Genomic DNA, 10,000 nt, shown 5'->3' with positions numbered 1-10,000 from the left:
GCTCTCAACCCTTCTCCTTCTCTGCTCTCAACCCTTCTCCTTCTCTGCTCTCAACCCCTCTCCTTCTCTGCTCTCAACCCTTCTCCTTCTCTGCTCTCAACCCTTCTCCTTCTCTGCTCTCAACCCTTCTCCTTCTCTGCTCTCAACCCTTCTCCTTCTCTGCTCTCAACCCCTCTCCTTCTCTTCTCTCAACCCTTCTCCTTCTCTCCTCTCAACCCTTCTCCTTCTCTTCTCTCAACCCTTCTCCTTCTCTTCTCTCAAACCCTCTCCTTCTCTTCTCTCAACCCTTCTCCTTCTCTTCTCTCAACCCTTCTCCTTCTCTTCTCTTCTCTCAAACCCTCTCCTTCTCTGCTCTCAACCCTTCTCCTTCTCTTCTCTCAACCCTTCTCTCTTCTCTGCTCTCAACCCCTCTCCTTCTCTGCTCTCAACCCTTCTCCTTCTCTTCTCTCAACCCTTCTCCTTCTCTGCTCTCAACCCTTCTCCTTCTCTTCTCTCAACCCTTCTCCTTCTCTTCTCTCAACCCTTCTCCTTCTCTGCTCTCAACCCTTCTCCTTCTCTGCTCTCAACCCTTCTCCTTCTCTGCTCTCAACCCTTCTCCTTCTCTGCTCTCAACCCTTCTCCTTCTCTGCTCTCAAACCCTCTCCTTCTCTTCTCTCAACCCTTCTCCTTCTCTCCTCTCAACCCTTCTCCTTCTCTGCTTTCAACCCCTCTCCTTCTCTCCTCTCAACCCTTCTCCTTCTCTTCTCTCAACCCTTCTCCTTCTCTGCTCTCAACCCTTCTCCTTCTCTGCTCTCAACCCTTCTCCTTCTCTTCTCTCAACCCCTCCTTCTCTTCTCAACCCTTCTCCTTCTCTGCTCTCAACCCCTCTCCTTCTCTGCTCTCAACCCTTCTCTCCTTCTCTTCTCTCAACCCTTCTCCTTCTCTTCTCTCAACCCTTCTCCTTCTCTTCTCTCAACCCTTCTCCTTCTCTTCTCTCAACCCTTCTCCTTCTCTTCTCTCAACCCTTCTCCTTCTCTTCTCTCAACCCCTCTCCTTCTCTGCTCTCAACCCCTCTCCTTCTCTGCTCTCAACCCCTCTCCTTCTCTGCTCTCAACCCTTCTCCTTCTCTGCTCTCAACCCTTCTCCTTCTCTGCTCTCAACCCTTCTCCTTTCTCTCTCCCAACCCTTCTCCTTCTCTTCTCTCAACCCTTCCTTCTCTGCTCTCAACCCTTCTCCTTCTCTTCTCTCAACCCTTCTCCTTCTCTGCTCTCAACCCTTCTCCTTCTCTGCTCTCAACCCTTCTCCTTCTCTTCTCTCAACCCCTCTCCTTCTCTGCTCTCAACACTTCTCCTCTGCTCTCAACCCCTCTCCTTCTCTGCTCTCAACCCCTCTCCTTCTCTGCTCTCAACACTTCTCCTCTTCTCTCAACCCCTCTCCTCTGCTCTCAACCCCTCTCCTTCTCTCCTCTCAACCCCTCTCCTTCTCTGCTTTCAACCCTTCTCCTTCTCTCCTCTCAACCCTTCTCCTTCTCTTCTCTCAACCCTTCCCCTTCTCTCCTCTTAAACCCTCTCCTTCTCTGCTTTCAACCCTTCTCCTTCTCTCCTCTCAACCCTTCTCCTTCTCTTCTCTCAACCCTTCCCCTTCTCTGCTCTCAAACCCTCTCCTTCTCTTCTCTGCTCTCAAACCCTCTCCTTCTCTTCTCTGCTCTCAAACCCTCTCCTTCTCTTCTCTTCTCTCAAACCCTCTCCTTCTCTGCTCTCAACCCCTCTCATTCTCTGCTCTCAACCCCTCTCCTTCTCTTCTCTTAACCCCTCTCCTTCTCTCCTCTCAACCCCTCTCCTTCTCTCCTCTCAACCCCTCTCCTTCTCTGCTCTCAAACCCTCTCCTTCTCTGCTCTCAAACCCTCTCCTTCTCTGCTCTCAAACCCTCTCCTTCTCTGCTCTCAAACCCTCTCCTTCTCTGCTCTCAAACCCTCTCCTTCTCTTCTCTGCTCTCAAACCCTCTCCTTCTCTTCTCTGCTCTCAAACCCTCTCCTTCTCTTCTCTGCTCTCAAACCCTCTCCTTCTCTTCTCTGCTCTCAAACCCTATCCTTCTCTTCTCTCAAACCCTCTCCTTCTCTGCTCTCAAACCCTCTCCTTCTCTTCTCTCAAACCCTCTCCATCTCTTCTCTCAAACCCTCTCCTTCTCTTCTCTCAAACCCTCTCCTTCTCTTCTCTCAAACCCTCTCCTTCTCTTCTCTCAAACCCTCTCCTTCTCTTCTCTCAAACCCTCTCCTTCTCTTCTCTCAAACCCTCTCCTTCTCTTCTCTTCTCTCAAACCCTCTCCTTCTCTTCTCTTCTGTCAAACCCTCTCCTTCTCTGCTCTCAAACCCTCCCCTTCTCTGCTCTCAAACCCTCTCCTTCTCTGCTCTCAAACCCTCTCCTTCTCTCCTCTCAAACCCTCTCCTTCTCTGCTCTCAAACCCTCTCCTTCTCTGCTTTCAACCCCTCTCCTTCTCTCCTCTCAACCCCTCTCCTTCTCTGCTCTCAACCCTTCTCCTTCTCTGCTCTCAACCCTTCTCCTTCTCTGCTCTCAACCCCTCTCTTCTCTCCTCTCAACCCCTCTCCTTCTCTGCTTTCAAAACCTCTAATTCTCTGCTCTCAACCCATCTCATTCTCTTCTCTTAACCCCTCTCCTTCTCTTCTATCAACCCCTCTCTTCTCTGCTCTCAACCCCTCTCCTTCTCTCCTCTCAACCCCTCTCCTTCTCTGCTCTCAACCCCTCTCCTTCTCTGCTCTCAAACCCTCTCCTTCTCTGCTCTCAAACCCTCTCCTTCTCTGCTCTCAAACCCTCTCCTTCTCTGCTCTCAAACCCTCTCCTTCTCTTCTCTGCTCTCAAACCCTCTCCTTCTCTTCTCTGCTCTCAAACCCTCTCCTTCTCTTCTCTGCTCTCAAACCCTCTCCTTCTCTTCTCTGCTCTCAAACCCTATCCTTCTCTTCTCTCAAACCCTCTCCTTCTCTGCTCTCAAACCCTCTCCTTCTCTTCTCTCAAACCCTCACTTTCTCTTCTCTCAAACCCTCTCCTTCTCTTCTCTCAAACCCTCTCCTTCTCTTCTCTCAAACCCTCTCCTTCTCTTCTCTTCTCTCAAACCGTCTCCTTCTCTTCTCTTCTGTCAAACCCTCTCCTTCTCTGCTCTCAAACCCTCTCCTTCTCTGCTCTCAAACCCTCTCCTTCTCTCCTCTCAAACCCTCTCCTTCTCTTCTCTCCTCTCAAACCCTCTCCTTCTCTTCTCTCAAACCCTCTCCTTCTCTCCTCTCAAACCCTCTCCTTCTCTGCTCTCAAACCCTCTCCTTCTCTTCTCTTCTCTCAAACCCTCTCCTTCTCTTCTCTTCTCTCAAACCTTCTCCTTCTCTGCTCTCAACCCCTCTCCTTCTCTGCTTTCAACCCCTCTCCTTCTCTCCTCTCAACCCCTCTCCTTCTCTGCTCTCAACCCTTCTCCTTCTCTGCTCTCAACCCTTCTCCTTCTCTGCTCTCAACCCCTCTCTTCTCTCCTCTCAACCTCTCTCCTTCTCTGCTTTCAAACCCTCTAATTCTCTGCTCTCAACCCATCTCCTTCTCTTCTCTTAACCCCTCTCCTTCTCTTCTATCAACCCCTCTCTTCTCTCCTCTTAACCCCTCTCCTTCTCTCCTCTCAACCCCTCTCCTTCTCTCCTCTCAACCCCTCTCCTTCTCTGCTCTCAACCCCTCTCCTTCTCTCCTCTCAACCCCTCTCCTTCTCTGCTCTCAACCCCTCTCCTTCTCTGCTCTCAACCCCTCTCCTTCTCTGCTCTCAACCCCTCTCCTTCTCTGCTCTCAACCCCTCTCCTTCTCTGCTCTCAACCCCTCTCCTTTACTGCTCTCAACCCCTCTCCTTCTCTGCTCTTAACCCCTCTCCTTCTCTCCTCTCAACCCCTCTCCTTCTCTCCTCTCAAACCCTCTCCTTCTCTTCTCTCAAACCTTCTCCTTCTCTTCTCTCAAAACCTCTCCTTCTCTTCTCTCAAACCCTCTCCTTCTCTGCTCTCAAACCCTCTCCTTCTCTGCTCTCAAACCCTCTCCTTCTCTTCTCTGCTCTCAAACCCTCTCCTTCTCTTCTCTGCTCTCAAACCCTCTCCTTCTCTTCTCTTTTCTCAAACCCTCTCCTTCTCTTCTCTGCTCTCAAACCCTCTCCTTCTCTTCTCTTCTCTCAAACCCTCTCCTTCTCTTCTCTTCTCTCAAACCCTCTCCTTCTCTGCTCTCAAACCCTCTCCTTCTCTTCTCTTCTCTCAAACCCTCTCCTTCTCTGCTCTCAAACCCTCTCCTTCTCTTCTCTGCTCTCAAACCCTCTCCTTCTCTGCTCTCAAACCCTCTCCTTCTCTTCTCTGCTCTCAAACCCTCTCCTTCTCTTCTCTCAAACCCTCTCCTTCTCTGCTCTCAAACCCTCTCCTTCTCTGCTCTCAAACCCTCTCCTTCTCTTCTCTTCTCTCAAACCCTCTCCTTCTCTGCTCTCAAACCCTCTCCTTCTCTGCTCTCAACCCCTCTCCTTCTCTGCTCTCAACCCCTCTCCTTTACTGCTCTCAACCCCTCTCCTTCTCTGCTCTTAACCCCTCTCCTTCTCTCCTCTCAACCCCTCTCCTTCTCTCCTCTCAAACCCTCTCCTTCTCTTCTCTCAAACCTTCTCCTTCTCTTCTCTCAAACCCTCTCCTTCTCTTCTCTCAAACCCTCTCCTTCTCTTCTCTCAAACCTTCTCCTTCTCTTCTCTTAACCCCTCTCCTTCTCTCCTCTCAACCCCTCTCCTTCTCTCCTCTCAAACCCTCTCCTTCTCTTCTCTCAAACCTTCTCCTTCTCTTCTCTCAACCCCTCTCCTTCTCTCCTCTCAAACCCTCTCCTTCTCTTCTCTCAAACCTTCTCCTTCTCTCCTCTCAAACCCTCTCCTTCTCTTCTCTCAAACCCTCTCCTTCTCTGCTCTCAAACCCTCTCCTTCTCTGCTCTCAAACCCTCTCCTTCTCTTCTCTCCTCTCAAACCCTCTCCTTCTCTGCTCTCAAACCCTCTCCTTCTCTTCTCTTCTCTCAAACCCTCTCCTTCTCTTCTCTTCTCTCAAACCCTCTCCTTCTCTGCTCTCAACCCCTCTCCTTCTCTGCTTTCAACCCCTCTCCTTCTCTCCTCTCAACCCCTCTCCTTCTCTGCTCTCAACCCTTCTCCTTCTCTGCTCTCAACCCTTCTCCTTCTCTGCTCTCAACCCCTCTCTTCTCTCCTCTCAACCCCTCTCCTTCTCTGCTTTCAAACCCTCTAATTCTCTGCTCTCAACCCATCTCCTTCTCTTCTCTTAACCCCTCTCCTTCTCTTCTATCAACCCCTCTCTTCTCTTCTCTCTTCTAACCCCTCTCCTTCTCTCTCTCAACCCCTCTCCTTCTCTCCTCTCAACCCCTCTCCTTCTCTGCTCTCAACCCCTCTCCTTCTCTCCTCTCAACCCCTCTCCTTCTCTGCTCTCAACCCCTCTCCTTCTCTGCTCTCAACCCCTCTCCTTCTCTGCTCTCAACCCCTCTCCTTCTCTGCTCTCAACCCCTCTCCTTCTCTGCTCTCAACCCCTCTCCTTTACTGCTCTCAACCCCTCTCCTTCTCTGCTCTTAACCCCTCTCCTTCTCTCCTCTCAACCCCTCTCCTTCTCTCCTCTCAAACCCTCTCCTTCTCTTCTCTCAAACCTTCTCCTTCTCTTCTCTCAACCCCTCTCCTTCTCTCCTCTCAAACCCTCTCCTTCTCTGCTCTCAAACCCTCTCCTTCTCTGCTCTCAAACCCTCTCCTTCTCTTCTCTGCTCTCAAACCCTCTCCTTCTCTTCTCTGCTCTCAAACCCTCTCCTTCTCTTCTCTGCTCTCAAACCCTCTCCTTCTCTTCTCTTCTCTCAAACCCTCTCCTTCTCTTCTCTTCTCTCAAACCCTCTCCTTCTCTGCTCTCAAACCCTCTCCTTCTCTTCTCTTCTCTCAAACCCTCTCCTTCTCTGCTCTCAAACTCTCTCCTTCTCTTCTCTGCTCTCAAACCCTCTCCTTCTCTGCTCTCAAACCCTCTCCTTCTCTTCTCTGCTCTCAAACCCTCTCCTTCTCTTCTCTCAAACCCTCTCCTTCTCTGCTCTCAAACCCTCTCCTTCTCTGCTCTCAAACCCTCTCCTTCTCTGCTCTCAACCCCTCTCCTTCTCTGCTCTCAACCCCTCTCCTTTACTGCTCTCAACCCCTCTCCTTCTCTGCTCTTAACCCCTCTCCTTCTCTCCTCTCAACCCCTCTCCTTCTCTCCTCTCAAACCCTCTCCTTCTCTTCTCTCAAACCTTCTCCTTCTCTTCTCTCAAACCCTCTCCTTCTCTTCTCTCAAACCCTCTCCTTCTCTGCTCTCAAACCCTCTCCTTCTCTGCTCTCAAACCCTCTCTTCTCTTCTCTGCTCTCAAACCCTCTCCTTCTCTTCTCTGCTCTCAAACCCTCTCCTTCTCTTCTCTGCTCTCAAACCCTCTCCTTCTCTTTTCTGCTCTCAAACCCTCTCCTTCTCTTCTCTTCTCTCAAACCCTCTCCTTCTCTTCTCTTCTCTCAAACCCTCTCCTTCTCTGCTCTCAAACCCTCTCCTTCTCTGCTCTCAAACCCTCTCCTTCTCTGCTCTCAAACCCTCTCCTTCTCTTCTCTGCTCTCAAACCCTCTCCTTCTCTGCTCTCAAACCCTCTCCTTCTCTTCTCTGCTCTCAAACCCTCTCCTTCTCTTCTCTCAAACCCTCTCCTTCTCTGCTCTCAAACCCTCTCCTTCTCTGCTCTCAAACCCTCTCCTTCTCTTCTCTTCTCTCAAACCCTCTCCTTCTCTTCTCTTCTCTCAAACCCTCTCCTTCTCTGCTCTCAAACCCTCTCCTTCTCTGCTCTCAAACCCTCTCCTTCTCTGCTCTCAAACCCTCTCCTTCCCTTCTCTTCTCTCAAACCCTCTCCTTCTCTTCTCTCAAACCCTCTCCTTCTCTGCTCTCAAACCCTCTCCTTCTCTGTTCTCAAACCCTCTCCTTCTCTTCTCTTCTCTCAAACCCTCTCCTTCTCTGCTCTCAAACCCTCTCCTTCTCTTCTCTTCTCTCAAACCCTCTCCTTCTCTTCTCTGCTCTCAAACCCTCTCCTTCTCTCCTCTCAAACCCTCTCCTTCTCTTCTCTCCTCTCAAACCCTCTCCTTCTCTTCTCTTCTCTCAAACCCTCTCCTTCTCTTCTCTTCTCTCAAACCCTCTCCTTCTCTTCTCTCAAACCCTCTCCTTCTCTCCTCTCAAACCCTCTCCTTCTCTCCTCTCAACCCCTCTCCTTCTCTGCTCTCAACCCCTCTCCTTCTCTGCTCTCAACCCCTCTCCTTCTCTGCTCTCAACCCCTCTCCTTCTCTGCTCTCAACCCCTCTCCTTCTCTGCTCTCAACCCCTCTCCTTCTCTGCTCTCAACCCCTCTCCTTCTCTGCTCTCAACCCCTCTCCTTTACTGCTCTCAACCCCTCTCCTTCTCTGCTCTTAACCCCTCTCCTTCTCTCCTCTCAACCCCTCTCCTTCTCTCCTCTCAAACCCTCTCCTTCTCTTCTCTCAAACCTTCTCCTTCTCTTCTCTCAAACCCTCTCCTTCTCTTCTCTGCTCTCAAACCCTCTCCTTCTCTGCTCTCAAACCCTCTCCTTCTCTGCTCTCAAACCCTCTCCTTCTCTTCTCTGCTCTCAAACCCTCTCCTTCTCTTCTCTGCTCTCAAACCCTCTCCTTCTCTTCTCTGCTCTCAAACCCTCTCCTTCTCTTCTCTTCTCTCAAACCCTCTCCTTCTCTTCTCTTCTCTCAAACCCTCTCCTTCTCTGCTCTCAAACCCTCTCCTTCTCTTCTCTTCTCTCAAACCCTCTCCTTCTCTGCTCTCAAACCCTCTCCTTCTCTTCTCTGCTCTCAAACCCTCTCCTTCTCTGCTCTCAAACCCTCTCCTCTCTTCTCTGCTCTCAAACCCTCTCCTTCTCTTCTCTCAAACCCTCTCCTTCTCTGCTCTCAAACCCTCTCCTTCTCTGCTCTCAAACCCTCTCCTTCTCTTCTCTTCTCAAACCCTCTCCTTCTCTTCTCTTCTCTCAAACCCTCTCCTTCTCTGCTCTCAAACCCTCTCCTTCTCTGCTCTCAACCCCTCTCCTTCTCTGCTCTCAACCCCTCTCCTTTACTGCTCTCAACCCCTCTCCTTCTCTGCTCTTAACCCCTCTCCTTCTCTCCTCTCAACCCCTCTCCTTCTCTCCTCTCAAACCCTCTCCTTCTCTTCTCTCAAACCTTCTCCTTCTCTTCTCTCAAACCCTCTCCTTCTCTTCTCTCAAACCCTCTCCTTCTCTGCTCTCAAACCCTCTCCTTCTCTGCTCTCAAACCCTCTCCTTCTCTTCTCTGCTCTCAAACCCTCTCCTTCTCTTCTCTGCTCTCAAACCCTCTCCTTCTCTTCTCTGCTCTCAAACCCTCTCCTTCTCTTCTCTGCTCTCAAACCCTCTCCTTCTCTTCTCTTCTCTCAAACCCTCTCCTTCTCTTCTCTTCTCTCAAACCCTCTCCTTCTCTGCTCTCAAACCCTCTCCTTCTCTGCTCTCAAACCCTCTCCTTCTCTGCTCTCAAACCCTCTCCTTCTCTTCTCTGCTCTCAAACCCTCTCCTTCTCTGCTCTCAAACCCTCTCCTTCTCTTCTCTGCTCTCAAACCCTCTCCTTCTCTTCTCTCAAACCCTCTCCTTCTCTGCTCTCAAACCCTCTCCTTCTCTGCTCTCAAACCCTCTCCTTCTCTTCTCTTCTCTCAAACCCTCTCCTTCTCTGCTCTCAAACCCTCTCCTTCTCTTCTCTTCTCTCAAACCCTCTCCTTCTCTTCTCTGCTCTCAAACCCTCTCCTTCTCTCCTCTCAAACCCTCTCCTTCTCTTCTCTCCTCTCAAACCCTCTCCTTCTCTTCTCTTCTCTCAAACCCTCTCCTTCTCTTCTCTTCTCTCAAACCCTCTCCTTCTCTTCTCTCAAACCCTCTCCTTCTCTCCTCTCAAACCCTCTCCTTCTCTCCTCTCAAACCCTCTCCTTCTCTTCTCTTCTCTCAAACCCTCTCCTTCTCTTCTCTCAACCCCTCTCCTTCTCTGCTCTCAACCCCTCTCCTTCTCTGCTCTCAACCCCTCTCCTTCTCTGCTCTCAACCCCTCTCCTTCTCTGCTCTCAACCCCTCTCCTTCTCTGCTCTCAACCCCTCTCCTTTACTGCTCTCAACCCCTCTCCTTCTCTGCTCTTAACCCCTCTCCTTCTCTCCTCTCAACCCCTCTCCTTCTCTCCTCTCAAACCCTCTCCTTCTCTTCTCTCAAACCTTCTCCTTCTCTTCTCTCAAACCCTCTCCTTCTCTTCTCTGCTCTCAAACCCTCTCCTTCTCTGCTCTCAAACCCTCTCCTTCTCTGCTCTCAAACCCTCTCCTTCTCTTCTCTGCTCTCAAACCCTCTCCTTCTCTTCTCTGCTCTCAAACCCTCTCCTTCTCTTCTCTGCTCTCAAACCCTCTCCTTCTCTTCTCTTCTCTCAAACCCTCTCCTTCTCTTCTCTTCTCTCAAACCCTCTCCTTCTCTGCTCTCAAACCCTCTCCTTCTCTTCTCTTCTCTCAAACCCTCTCCTTCTCTGCTCTCAAACCCTCTCCTTCTCTTCTCTGCTCTCAAACCCTCTCCTTCTCTGCTCTCAAACCCTCTCCTTCTCTTCTCTGCTCTCAAACCCTCTCCTTCTCTTCTCTCAAACCCTCTCCTTCTCTGCTCTCAAACCCTCTCCTTCTCTGCTCTCAAACCCTCTCCTTCTCTTCTCTTCTCTCAAACCCTCTCCTTCTCTTCTCTTCTCTCAAACCCTCTCCTTCTCTGCTCTCAAACCCTCTCCTTCTCTGCTCTCAACCCCTCTCCTTCTCTGCTCTCAACCCCTCTCCTTTACTGCTCTCAACCCCTCTCCTTCTCTGCTCTTAACCCCTCTCCTTCTCTCCTCTCAACCCCTCTCCTTCTCTCCTCTCAAACCCTCTCCTTCTCTTCTCTCAAACCTTCTCCTTCTCTTCTC

The 10,000-nt window shown here is 50.8% G+C and overlaps 1 protein-coding gene across 1 annotated transcript in view; it reads left to right on the top strand.

Annotated features, from left to right (window-relative positions):
- LOC124004644 (cytochrome P450 11B, mitochondrial-like) overlaps nucleotides 1-10,000 on the top strand; it is a 24,156-nt gene that overhangs the window by 10,805 nt on the left and 3,351 nt on the right.

The sequence above is a fragment of the Oncorhynchus gorbuscha genome, linkage group LG19, assembly GCF_021184085.1.
Source record: "Oncorhynchus gorbuscha isolate QuinsamMale2020 ecotype Even-year linkage group LG19, OgorEven_v1.0, whole genome shotgun sequence".
In the NCBI taxonomy this organism is placed as follows: domain Eukaryota; kingdom Metazoa; phylum Chordata; class Actinopteri; order Salmoniformes; family Salmonidae; genus Oncorhynchus; species Oncorhynchus gorbuscha.
This window is presented reverse-complemented; position numbering and strand designations above follow the sequence as displayed.